This window comes from Protopterus annectens, chromosome 1.part0 (genome assembly GCF_019279795.1).
Source record: "Protopterus annectens isolate FY-2018-M chromosome 1.part0, PAN1.0, whole genome shotgun sequence".
NCBI classification, from domain to species: Eukaryota; Metazoa; Chordata; order Ceratodontiformes; family Protopteridae; genus Protopterus; species Protopterus annectens.
Window position 1 is genome coordinate 904493845 of NC_056725.1, and position 14863 is coordinate 904508707.

Genomic DNA, 14863 nt, shown 5'->3' on the forward strand with positions numbered 1-14863 from the left:
TAAAGCTTCTTGTTTACCGGCATAAAACAAATTATAATTAAAAGTTTTATTCCCACTCGATGTCATTAAAGCATTCAACCACATCCAGATACTTTTCATTTTCAGATTATTTTAGGTCTGCAACTTTCCCTCTTTGACTCTTTATAAAGCCACTTCTACCAGATTTCTTATAAATGGCTTTCTTGTATCTAGCATTCAAATCATGAATACTAAAAAAAGTGGTTGTCTCCTCTCCCCACATCACTGTAACATATTACTTTTACCTCTTTTTTTTTTACTCAGTCCTTTAAAATATTTGTCAGTGGCATCAAACTTATGGAGAATGAAACCTGTATCTCTGTATTCATTCATGACATCATGCTACACCATAGAGACAGTGACATTTCCTGATAGTGGTTGGTTAATGGAGCAAGGTTTCTATTCACAAATTAAACATTGTCGTGTCAATTTTATGGTCACTAGGGAGCAAAATGAATTATTTGAACTTGTCACTCCGTAGAATTATCCCTATCACCTACTCAAAGTGCAAATATCTTAGTATCATATAAAGTGCAAACAGCAAATCATTTCTTCCACTCATTTTTTTACAAATACTTGAAAATGTCAAGTGTGACCAGTCAAGAAGGAGAAAGGTCCATTTTAATTCGCTTGCCGACACCCCAATCACTAAAAATCAATATTTTCCTATGACATTTTTTTCTAGATATACAAGTCCTGCTCAAGAATTCCCAATGCAATTTTTAGTCAGATCAATAATGTGATTCTAGCCGTTATCTAAAATGACAAATGTCATTGACTAGATCACAAGAAGCAACTAGTCCAAGGGAGAATTAAAACTCCTTGATCTAATGCCTTCTACACCATAAATGTAGTTACAAGATGTTTTATATATATATATAAAATACACATATTTACATGAATGCAGGGGAAGCTGGTTGAATGCAGTGGTGATGACCAGAATATCAGTGTAGTTATGCTGGAACATGTAACATAAGCATGTTCTGCACATGCTTATGGGATTACCCTGGAGTGGGCTGAACTAAATAGAAATGTTTTTGTGGGTGAGGGCAATCACCCATATATCTTTACAACCCCTGCTAATTATATATACTTACTCTGAGACTGCACATTCCCTGTGGAAATAGAATATTCCCTCACCCAGGGACTATCCATTTCACATACCTGTCAACCATCTGTTTCAGATGATCAAATGGTGTCAACCACACAGATGTTGATATTGCACTCCTACCAACTGTCTTACACCCACATACATATCAATTATTAACACCACTTGACAGTCTCTGGAATAGTCAGCTAGGTCCCTTTGTGTAAAGAAAATAAGAAGGGGGAAGGGAGGAGGGGGTGTTGAATTGGTCAGATACAGATTATGAAGTTCTAACATTATGATAAGTAGTGAATTTTTATGTCTTCAAAAATACCAGTGTCCCCAACTAGTAATCTTTGGTGTATTCATGACAAATGCCTTGGAAGAAGGTGACTCCAAAGGAAAATGTAGATATTGGAATCACATCGATCTTATAGTGTTTTGCAAAGTTATATAGTGAAGCCCATGCCCCTACAGCACAAATGTTGACCTCAGCCAAATTCCTAAAAGAAGCAACTAAAGCTGAGATGGCCATTGAAGACTGCATGTTTGGCTTACCTGGTAATTATTTTCTGTTACTGTAATAGCAAAAGAAAGAGTAGTCAGTCAGCCACCTGAACAGAGTAACATTTGATTTATTTTGTCCTAACATTGTGGAAGCAAAGGACTGGAACAGCTGGTCATCCTTTCTATGATCTTTGGTACCATAAAGATAAAAATGCAGCTGTCTCTGCATGAACACACAATACAGTCTGCATTCACCTCTGTTGAACAACTGTTGAAAAAATACTGGAAAGTTGATGGACTAATTGAAGTTTAAATATGATGCCATCTTGGGCATAAAGATTGGGATAGTCCTCAGCCAGGCCCAGTCTTTACGAAAAAATAGTCATGGGGATCAGCAAGAAAGACTTGTAATTCATAAACTCTTTTATCTGCAGTAAAGTACAATTGTAGGAGTATACTTACCATAAAAGTATATGTTTGAATGATCAGTGCTGCTATATGGGTTAGGTTATATCCTGCAAGGATAAATCAGCTGACCAGTTTCCAAAGCTTCAGGCCACTTTCCAGGTGCCCAAACTTTAGTCAGCCCTTCAGAGCTTTCATGCCAACAGAGGAGGCTGTGCCCTGAAAGGGCAATGCTAGGAACAACAAAAAATAAAATCCCACACAGTGGCATAAACAACACACCAAGAAACAAGGGAGGGTAGAGGGAACAGCTACTCCATCATTCATAAGGTACTATGTTCTTCATATTGATCACAACTGCAGTAGCCTAAGCTATATGAGCTGATTATGATATCTTGGAGAGCAGGAGAAATCAAGCTTATGCTGCTTTGTAAAAGTATGTAGAGAGGACCAAGCTGTTGCTTCTCAATATTTCTGAAATCCAACCTTCCTGCCTGAAATAGTTTTCTTGTGGTGAGTATAGCAAAAGGAAATAGCCTTAGACAAACATTTAGAAATAGTCTGCCTTTACTCAAGTTTTCCCTTCTCCTTACATTCACAAGAAAGGAAAAATGTATCCAAAGATGTGAAAGATTTAGTTTTTGTCAACATAGTACCCAAGTCATCTGTAGACATACAAGGGATGGAATATACTTTCTCCCTTATTTTTTCTGGAGGATGGATAGTTTGGCATAAAGCAAACTCAGACACCATTTTAGATATAAAAGAAGGATTAGTTCTCAAAGAAAGCTTGTCCATCTGGAAAATGAGGTAGGGTTGACTCACCATAAAAGCTTGCAGCTCAGACACCCTTCTTCTTTCAGAGGTCAGAACAATCTGTAAAACTGTTTTCTGTGTTAAGAACTTCAAGTCAGCTAGGTTAGCTGGTTCAAAAGGAGCAAGTGTTAGCTTCTATAACACTAAATTAAGATCCCAAGAAAGGGCCTATAGTTTACTTGGTGGCCTCTTGTGCAAAACTCTTTTCAAAAATATTTTTACATGAGAATGCATGGAAAAGAAGAGGATCCATGGGCTGACATGCTGAAATTGCTGATAAATGAAGAAGGGATGAGAAAGGACATAGGATAATAACTAAAACACACATTATAAAATGAGAGAACCACTAATTCTGGATGGGTGCACAAACTAGAAAAGATTTTCCATTTGCTAACGAATGCTTTTCTAGTAGCAGGCGTTCTTGCTAACCTCCATTAATATCTGCTGCCATTCTCAGTTAGCAGCTGCCTAGAGGGAGTTAGATTCCTGTTATCTAGGCAGTCAATTGAAGTTGATTGGGGTTGGGGTCTATCAAACATCCCTGATCTTGTGTGAGTAGATCCAGTCTGTGTGGAAGCTTGTGGTAATCGTCCCTGGCCAGTTCCAAAAGAGGGAAGGAACCACTGTTGCCTGGACCAGAAGGGAGTCACCACAATGATCTTATAGGATTCCTTCTGAATATTCAGAAGTAGCTTGGATGTCAGTGGAAAGGGTAGAAAAAGCACAGGAGATTCTTGTCCAAGGAAAGGTAAAAGCATTTGTATTCCAGGCCTTCTTACATGGAGTCCTGAAACAGAATCCTATCATCTGATTGTTCAGAGAGGAAGCATAAAGATCTGCTTAATGAACTCCACACAAACAGATCAAAACTTGGAAGACACCCAGAGCAAGCGTGAATTACACCTAATCTACTTTCAACTCGCTGAATGCCTTCATCAGAGCATCTCTTTTATATTTATGTGCTTATGTCTGTCCTTGGTGTTCCACACACCTTGCTCTCTTATACCACCTTGCTCCCCAAGCAAAGTCAGAGGTATCTGTAGTGACTGACTGCTTTGGAACAGGAAGTGAAAAGGGGAGACTGGGATTTAAGAATATTTGCTGTCTTCGCTAAGTAACTTCCCTTCTGACAAACCCCAGCACTGGGATTGGAAAGAAAAAAGGATGTTAGTGCTAGTACCAAAGAGATTTCAGATACCACTGTAAATTTCTCATGTGGAGTCTTGTCGGGGGTATCATGAGAATCCTGAGGTATTCCTTCACAGTGACTGAAGTCCGACTGGAAAACCAAAGAAATAGATCTAGATATAGATGTATTTTGTCCCTGTGGAAGAAAAGCTCTTTGAACTGAGGTGTCTAGCTGACACCCCAGGAACTCAATTCATAAGAGAAATGTTTGACTTTTGCGACAACTTTCCAAAAGCCAAACATTCTTCTTATGCTGTGCTGATGATGTCATAAGAAGGCAGAAACATGCAAGTACACAGCTAGAGGGGTTTCGCTTTATTGGCCTGAAATTGTCCATAAATAGACTTAAAATAAACGAAAAAGTCACAGACATTCAGAATCACCATTTAGCTGAAACACTGGATATCCTTAAAGGGTAATTTGCTTATATCCCATGTTGCCCCAATACAAGAGATTTAAGGTATCATACAGTGGAAAGTCTAGCTTTGCTAGATTTTACTTTCTGAAAGGGAAAATGGGCTGCCGGGGTGGAAGGGATGACAAAATCCCTTAAACAGTTATTTTGATTTGTTGGACTGTCCTTAGTTTTAGGGGGGTTCTGAATTTTTTTTTGGAACCCCCTTGCTATTTAATTTTAAATGTCTATTTACCTGCATTTTGTTGAGGCTGTTTATTTATTTTTGTTTGCTTTTACCAAAAGTGGATAAGGACTTAGAAATCCCCTTACAAAATTTTGAAAAGGAGGGTTGAAAAATCTCAAGAGATTCCTTGTATCAACTTACAACTCTTATCTCACTTTTTTATCATGAAATGAACTGCAGCCACAACTGTAGAAGCAGTGTGGTGAATACAGTAAAAAAGTGAACAGACAAACCAACGTGTTCTTGCACAATAAACGGTCGCTTTAATAAGATAAAATCACCAGAGACTCAACGCTTTAGCCTTTTACAATCCAGGCATTATCACAGTCAAATAAAAATCACAGCAGTCACATTAATAGAAAATACAGACTGACATCATTTCCTGTAACATCATGAATTCATGAATAATGTACTACTCTATGAATGACATCAGTATTGTTAGAATTGCTGCAATAACAGAATAAAATGCTAAGTAATAAAACCATGTATATGTTGCTAAATATTGTTAAAAAAATTACTTACAAACTGTTTACATTCACTCAGACTTGTAAGAGCCTGTATTTAAACTTGTTTTGCTCTTTTTATCAAGGTACCCGAGATGGAAATTGTATAATTAATTCCAGGTTTCTCACTGGCATTGCTTCTTAATTGCCATTCAGTTTCCTTCATCTGCAGATCAAGGTCAACATCACCCCCCTCTTGTACTGGCCAAAACTCTGTCAATAACAAAAAATAGTAACTTTTTGAAATTTGTACACTCTGAATGTGTGTGTGTAAAGAGTGCTCGTACACTTTACATTTCCAATGTCCCTGTTGTGTTCTATAATCCTGTCATGCAATTTCCTGGTGATCTTGCCTATGTAAAATGCAGGGCAGGAAATACAGGTGGCAATACAGACAACATTTTTAGCATTACAATTGTAGCGCCCTGGACATTAGGTTCCTACCATAAGAGTTAATCTGGACGAGGGGTCAGTCATTAATAAATCTACAGCTTGAACAGAAGCCAATGCCTTTGTGGTACAATCTACGAAATTAAAACAAGTTCAACAAGGCCTCCCAGTATGGAAGTTTCCAGTGGGCATAGAAAAGGGTTCCTTGGTGCACCAGGAGCTACTTGAACTGTTTGACAAGACTAGATTCGAGGTGATGAACATTATTATCAAGGACAATGAGCACAAGCTCTTGAAGCTTGAAGGTGATATTAAATTGCTTAATGAAAGTATTGTTAATGATCTTATGTTTGAACAGATGTCTGCTAGATATAGTACAATATTTGCTAACATAAAAACTTTTCTGATACCAATTGTAAACATAAACAGAATAAATTAGATAGGGACAAAGCTGATTATGTACATAAAAGAGTGTATCCTGACCCTCCCCATTACAAACAATGTTTTCTTTATGAATAGTGCTACTAGTAACAGTAACAATAGCAATAATTATAACAACCGACAAAGTCAAAGTAATGTTAATGAGGGTGATTATGATGAACATTTTTTAGAGCAACCACACTCACTAAGAAAGCTTGATTAATCAACATCAAAATCAAGCTCACATGGTCACTCCTTTCAGGGAGCACCCAGGGGTCATTCTGTGAGGGGGAAGAACTGGGGGAGGGGAACCAGACGTGGAGGGAGGTATATGTACTAGATTCTGTGGTGACACCTGAAGAACTGAATATTTTGAATGCTAGTGCCACAATGTCTGAAGTGTATAATGTTGATATGACAGCACTAAATGTTAACATCAATAATGCCTTGGTTAACAGTGATTCTACAGCATTAATTGTGAATTGTAGAACAGGAACTATACATAACCTCAGTGATTTTTCTTTGAAAAATGAACATATTTTCTTCTTGCAAAAAAGGTTTTGGTTTTGTTCCGAGTTTTAAGTCTGATATTGCTAGACCATTGATTAACTTGAAGCTTTACACCAGACAACTTAACTTGAGGTTGTTTTTTTCTAAATAAGAATCAAGAATGTAAAACAGAACCATTCGCATTGAAAAGAAAAAGTACATTCTTGCCTCCCTGTAACCCCTTAGTGAATTTGTTTGACACGTGTGGAAAATGATTTTAAACAAATTGTAAAAGCAAGTCGTTCAAGTTGTGACAACTTATCCAAAGAAGAAAGGTTACCACTCAGAGAACTATCTGACAATATAGCATACCAAGTGATGAAGCCAGATAAGGGGTGGTCATTATGAGGCAGATTGATTATGTGTTCAGAATGTACTCTTTGCTTAATGAAGAAGACACTTATGAGAGAGTTTCTCTTAGTGAACATAATAGAACATATGCTAAGACTGATATCTTTTTATTTGATGCTCTAAGCCAGGATACTTTAACAGTGGATGAGTATGATTTTTTGAAAGTAGACACACCAAGAATTCTGATAATTTTCAGAATACCTAAAATTCACAAAAATATTGATGATCCCCCCCCCCCTTAGACCCATCGTTGCCGGTCAAGGTTCAAAAACCGAACTATTAGCCGCATTTGTGAATTATTTCTCTAAGAAAGTGGCCAATGATTTTGTTTATATCTTAAGAGATTATTGGCATTGCTTAGAACAGGTAAAAATAGCTAAGCTTGATAAGGACGACTTACTTCTGGCAATTGATGTGGTCAATTTATTTACTGTGATTCCCAATAACATCGGCTTAGAATATTTTTCAGAATGTTTATCACAAAGTGGAGATTTGAACCAAACCCGAGTAAATTTATTGGTTGATCTGTTAGAAGTGGTGCTTAAAAATGATCTTTTGGTATTCAAAGGGGAATTTTTCCTGCAAAAAAATCAGGTGTGGCCATGGGGACAAAATGTGCCTCATTCTTTGCCAACCTGCTCTTGGCTGAATGGGAAAAGAGGCATGTATTTTCTTCCCCCTTTACATCCAAGATACATGTGTATTATAGATTTTTGGATGATATACTTATAGTTTGGAGAGGAACAACTACTGAACTGATGGAATTTTTGCATTACATCAACAACACTACTCAATACCTAAAGTTCACCTATAGGGTACACCAAAATAAAATTGACCATTTAGATAATATTCTCACAAAAGACAACTATACAGGAGAACTATCATCCAACATATTTAGGAAACAAACCTACACCAATATATTATTGCATTTTGACAGCTGTCATCCCAAACATCAGTGTAGGAGCGTAGTTCAAGGGACAGATGGTCAGGCTATCCAGGCTGATCAGTGATGGCAAGAAATTTTCTGAAGAATTGTTTAAGTTGATTGGGATGTTTAAGGATAGGGGGTACCCTATTAAGCTTTTACTGTCAACTAAGAAAGAAGTAACCAGGAACTGAACAACCAGGTGCCTATCTGTCCTATGAGGGGTCACAGTAATATTAACGTAAATCATGATGAAGGCTCCAAAATGATGTCATGATTTTACCATTAAATCAAGATGCCTCACATTTAAAGGGGAGCATGAAGAAAATTTGCGGAGCCTTATTAGATGATGACCTGAAAAGGAAATTAGGGTTAGAGCCTAAGACTGTTTTCAGTAGAGGCAAAGATATTAAAGAAATTTTGGAGAGGGACAACGGACACTAAAAAGGACAATTATGTCTCCAGGATACATAAATGTGGCTTCTGTTCAAGCTGCAGATTTATTAATGGCAGACCCTATGTCCAGATTGACTCTTATGGTAGGAACATACAGTGTCCAGGTCACTGCAGTTGTAACACTAAAAATGTTGTCTATATTGCCACCTGTATTTCCTGCCCTGCATTTTACATAGGCAAGACCACCATGAAATTGCATGACAAGATTATAGAACACAACAGGGACATTAGAAATGCAAAGTGTACCCGTGCCCTTTACACACACATTCAGAGTGTACAAATTTCAAAAAGTTCCTATTTTTTGTTATTGATAGAGTTTTGGCCAGTAAAAGAGGGGGTGACATTGACCTTGATCGGCAGATCAAGTAAACTGAACGACAATTAAGACTCAGTGTTAGGGAGAAACCCATCTCGAGTACCTTGGAAAAAAGAGCAAAACAGGTTTAAATCCTACTCTTACAAACTTGAGTGAATCTAAACAGTTTTGAAATACATTTTTTTAATTATTTTTTAACAATATTTAGCATCATATACATAGTTTTATTACTTAGCATTTTATTCTGTTATTGCAGCAATTCTAACAATACTGATGTCATTCATAGAGTAGTACATTATTCATGAATTCATGATGTTGCAGGAAATGATGTCAGTCTGTATTTTCTATCAATGTGACTGCTGTGATTTTTTATTTGACTCTGATGATGCCTGGATTGTAAAAGGTGAAAGCGCAAAGTCTCTGATGATTTTATGTTATTAAAGCAACCGTTTTTTGAGCAGAACATTTTGGTTTGTTCACTTTTTCACTTTTTGATCATGTCTGCAGGAAATGGATGACATACTAAACCTCTAAAGGAGAACTTAAAATCTTATTTTTAACATCATCTGGAAGGTTCTGAGCATGTAGATGTAGCCAGGCAAACTTCCTCAAAACAGTATCAGTGGCCATAACCCTGGAAGAATTATCAAATGAATCATACACATACACACACACTGTAAACAAAGACTAATGATAGCTAAAATAGAAGAAACTAAATTAGTTAAAGCAATTTTTCCCGAAAAGAAGAAACTGCAGGCCAAACATTCCTCATACATTCACAATTAGAACAAAGTTTAACATATCAGCTTGGCAATTCAAAATTCCTTTTTTTCTGTCCTTATCAATAATCTTCCTGTCCTTATCAGAAAGAGTAGAAATTGAATTAACTAAACATTTAGCAAAGTAGAATTAACTAAAGCTATAGCTGCTGGGACAGGTTCGGGAAGAGTAGATAAAAATTTAAAAGACTTGAGGAACTTTATACATCCTATCTGCCTTTTTAAAGGAACTGGGGAAGCTTATGGACTATCAGGAAAACTGTAGGCAGTAACAGACAAACGCATCTTCCAAAGCTGACAGAAGTGGAGGAATGGGTGAGGGTTCTGGAAATTGCTTCTGTAACAGTACATAATACTTTCTGAGGGACTGAGAAACCTCGGTGTTCTCCCATTAAAAAACTGGGACATTCTAGAAATAGACTCAGAGAAAGAGAACCCCCCCAGAGGCAGAATCATAAACTGAGCTCAACTCTTGAATCTGAATCAGAAATCTGGGGAAAATACCCTGCATCTTCCTGTCCAGATTCCAAATCTTGAATCTCTTCAAGAAAAGAGGTATCCCTCTTTATTTTACCAGAAGCTATTTTACAGGGATTAATATCCTGCATTAAACCTTAAGCCAGACCTTGTAAATTACTTCTGTCCAAAGACATTTGTGAAAGAGTAGATACATGTTTAGTTTTCTATTTTTGGCAGGAAAAATGGGACCAACGGTTTTATTAATGACAGCAGCGGCTTCCCCAGCGATGGCACAACATTCTGAAAAAGCAGAGAAGCCTTCCCCTTACCATTTCCAAGGAATGACAAGAGTTGTTTTCCCTAGCCACTGTGGGGACCACTACAGCTGCACAGAATGTAGCTAACCCCAGTCAATAGTGGCTGTAGGTGCTACAGCACAGGGATCCATTGTAAAAGATGAGTGGTCTGAGGTACAACTAATGGCCACAAAAGAGTAACCCACCTGTAGCAGAGGCACATTGCTAGCCTGCTATGGTGACAAAGGCAGTTTGCTTAACTTTTTCTTTTTGTGGCTGGAGGGACTGACTGTTGGACCAACAGTTTGTTCCATGGTCAAGCAGAAAATGGTGTCTCTTTCCTGGTGAAAACAGGCAGCAAAAGACACTTTTTTCACAGAAAAAACACAGTAAAAAGATTCTAATATACTTTGCCAGCCTCAGAAAGTAAAATAAACACAATTTCCTCACAAGAAAAAAAGTTATTTAAATATTTTAAACAACGTTTAAACCTACAGGAAAAAAAAGAGTGCTCTTTTTTTAAAAGTTTCATTGCAGTCTTCTGACATTCCATTGAAACACAAACACCTCATTTTAAAATAATTTTCCTGAACAGTAAAGTGTTATCAAACAATCAATATTTTTAACATGGAAGGTTTTACCCCAAAGGGAAGTTATCTATCCAGCAAAGGAACCACACAAGCTGGCCATCAATCCTGAAAAGTCTCAGAGGAGTGCACGTTTTGGTGACGGGAAAGCAAAGAAGGTCATGGCACCAAAACCTATATTTTTAGTTAGCTCAGCTCAAGCTGACTAATGGTTTAGGTGTGTAGAAGGTACCTTGAAGCTTTGGAAACTGTCTAGCTGTTATATCCTTGCAGGATATAACCATAACCCGTATAGCTTAGGTTACTACAGTAGTAAATAATATGAAAAACATCTGAAGTAACTGTCATCAAAAACAACATTTTCCAATTGTGGAACTTAGAAGCCTCCCTTACTGTTAAATCAAGGGGAGAGAGAAAGATTCAATTGCTCAAACATAAAATTTAGTTCCAATGGGGCAAGTTCTCTGAAGGGTGGTCTTAAAAAAAAGCACCTCTAAGCAAGGCCTTACAGACCTTTAGGTAACCTAGAGATCAAGAGTTGAACCCCTGATAAAATTTAGAGATTTCTGCTAGATGCACTTTCAAAGTTGTGTAGCTGGTGGAACTATTGAATGTGACTAGAAATTGTAGAATGACAGGGATAGGAGATGCAAAGGGATCTAATTCCTATTGTGCTGTCCATATAGACAATTTAATCCATATTACATTGTAAATCTTTCTAATAGTGGACCTTTGGGGTTATAATTCAGGATTTGATATTAATGGAACTGGAAAGACCATGCAGCTATTCTGGGGGAATTTAGCTCTGGGTGTAGCTTCCTGTATGGGTGGGAAAGAAGACCTGGATGATGCCCTAGAAGAAAAGGTTTCTTTATTAAATGAGGCCATTACAAGGAAACCTTACTTGTTATGGTCAGAATGAAGCTAGCAGAATAACTTTGGCTATGAACATCTTGGCCTTCTGAAGGAATGTCAGTATTAGGGGATGACTGGGGAAATGCATATGGAAGTCCTGGGGCCACTAGTGGACTATGGCATACTGCCCTTTGAATGGATTAGGGAAATAAGCTGTTGCACTTGCAGCTGATCAGCGATACACACAGGTCACAGTAAGCTTCTCTCCAGTAGTGAAAGATTGTTCAAGCAATTTTCAGACTAAAGGACCACTTCAGGTGTTGCATTAGTAGACATCTTCTGAGCTAATCCACTAAAACTTTGGTCTATTCTGTGATATATGCTGCTACTACAAATTGAAGCAAGTTCATTGCACCACTCACATAGCATCATAGCCTCCCAACAAGGGGAACAGGGCTTTGCTCCCCCCATGTTTTTTGATGTACCACACTACTACCATATTGTCAGATTGTACAGTGATTGCACCCTGAAGAAGGTGGCCCAGTACAGCCTGCAGTGAAAGAATAATCACTCTCCTTTCCAGGATGTTTATGTGCACTGTATCCTCCATGCTGCTTCGTCAGTCTACCCTCAGCAATGCTCCCACCATTGTGCTTACATATCTGTGGTGACAGTAACAGTGAGCAGAGGAGGGGAAGGGGAAAAGAAACAGACCCTCACAAGACTGTACAGCTATAGCCATTAGAGGAGTAAGACAAATGCTACTGAAAGGATCTGAAGTCTGCAACCACTGAATACTTTGGGCTAAATTCTAAAAGTTTTGACATCAGTTTAAGTGACTTACTCTGGTATAAGGCTGTCCCAAATTCCAAAGACTTGCTCTCGGTTTACATAACTTACTCAGGTGTGTTCTGATTGTGTACTAGTATGTGGTTCACTGGACTCAGCAAAGAGGAAGAAGTTAAGTTCAATGCTTTACTTCACTTCTGTTCTTTTCTCATAGTTTGTGTTACTTTGTAGTTAGCATAAATAAAGACTGGGGACCACTCCAGTGGCTTAGAGGTTTAAACCAGTGACTACAGCCCAGCCCACATTGGACCAATTAGCAGCTTGGAAGACTGATGGAGCAACCGTATTTTTTTCAGTCAGATTGAAAGTGGTGAGATTCATGATAGAGAGAGAGAGAACACAGAGGTTTTCGATTCCTTTGTTTTACACCAATGATGTAAGACCATTACAGGCATTTTTAAGAAGTACTGGCCAATTCTTCATACTGATAAAAAGATCAGTGATATAATGGGTGCAGCCCCTTGTTTCCATTTTAAGAACAGGAACTCTATTAGGAGGATGTTCTGTTTTAACAAGAATAAGTAGTACCACCACTGCCCTGCTATCTTTTACAGATTGTATTAACAATAATCGTAACAACGGCCTTCATTCCTCAGCAGTATTTGTTGATTTATCCAAAGCCGTCGACATGGTTCATCACCACCTGCTCTTACACATCATGCAATCTCTGTCCTTAGACCCATTAACTATCAACTGGTTCAAATCTTACCTTGATAACAGGAAACAAGCAGTACTCTGGCACAATAATCTATCAAATCTCCTACCTATATCCCTTGGTGTCCCTCAGGGCTCCATATTAGGGCCACACCTATTTTCCATCTACACTAATGATCTTCACTCAGCAATTCCTTACTCTACCTGCATTCAATATGCAGATGACTCCACCATTATCTGCTCAGCTACCTATCAAATTGAACTGCAAACCTTGACCCAGAATGCATTTAACACTGCGGAACAAGGGTTTACTAACCGCTGCCTCCTCCTTAATCCCAAGAAAACAAAACTGCTACTCTACTCCCCAACACGTAAGTCCACCCCCATACAATTTTCACTTACATCCAACAATAGTACTGTTATCTCTCCAGACCCAACTACCAAGCTCCTAGGAATAACTATTGACAACAACCTCAACTTTGACACACATATTAACACCACAATAAAATCTGTCAACAAGAAACTAGGATCCCTCTATAGAATCAAACCTTTTCTCACTACAACAGCCAGGACTGCTATAGCCAGAACTCATCTCATCTCTACTCTACTCTATGCCTCACTCATATTCACAAACCTTTCGAAAACCAACATTAACAAGCTCACTGTATCATATAATAACATTGCTAGATTTGCTGCTGCCTCCCCTTACCATACTCATCACTGTCTAAACCTTTTACAACTTGATTGGTTAGAATTTCATCAGCATCTTCATCTTTCTCAGCTTACTATTGCCCATAAAAGCCTGTATCAACCCTCAAATACTCCTATTCTCTCAAGACTACTTACCCCCTACCATAATCCTAAAAACTTACGCTCAGCTAATAAACTACTGTTTAACACCTGTAGAGCTCATAACCTAGCAGGTGACTCCCTCTTCTGTAACACCGTTGGTAAACTATGGAATCTACTACCTACTGAACTTACAACTCTCTCCTCTCATACACTTTTCAAAAAGAAGCTCAAGCTTCATCTCAAAAAACACTGGTTATGTTCCGGTATTACCCCTGACTAATTGCTTTATCCTCTAGCATTAACCACCTGCATCAACTTCCATTCACTTTCCAACCTTTTATTTATATTTTTTTTTTTCTGAATCCTGGGACTTCAGTCTTCATAAGTCTTCTTAAGTCTTCACATATATTTCCTTATTATCAACATTGGTAACTGCCTTCCACACTATACATTGTATATATTCTATGATGACTTTTTTTAAAACCTTACTTAAAATGTTTTTATCATATTATTCTCTAGACTTTTTCATGACCTTATTTAAAAATGTGTATCTTTATTTTTATTATTATTATATTTCTCTTCTTTTCTATTTTGTCATTTTATATGTTGTTATTGTTTTTTATCTATATTGTTTTGCACATGGAGCTTTTCTCCCCGGGCCTCTACTGAAAATAGACATGTATCCAGGTAGACTAGCCCGGTCAACAAATGTAAAATAAATAAAATAAATAAATAAAATAAATAAGTTTGACAGCATTGAACCCTTAAATCAAAGAGGCACACGTCCATGTCAGAGGTGTAATTTTTGTGTTTCTATAGACACCAGCAACCGTTTTATTCATCAGAATAAATAAGATGGGTTATGTTTTTAAATTTAATGCAAATTGCCGTACAAGAGCTCTGACCTGTTTAGCTAAGTGTGACCTTTGTATGTCTTTTTATGTAGGGAAGAGGAATAGTCACTTATATAATGAATTAGATAACATGTGCACTGCATCTGCAATTGTGACACTAGAAATG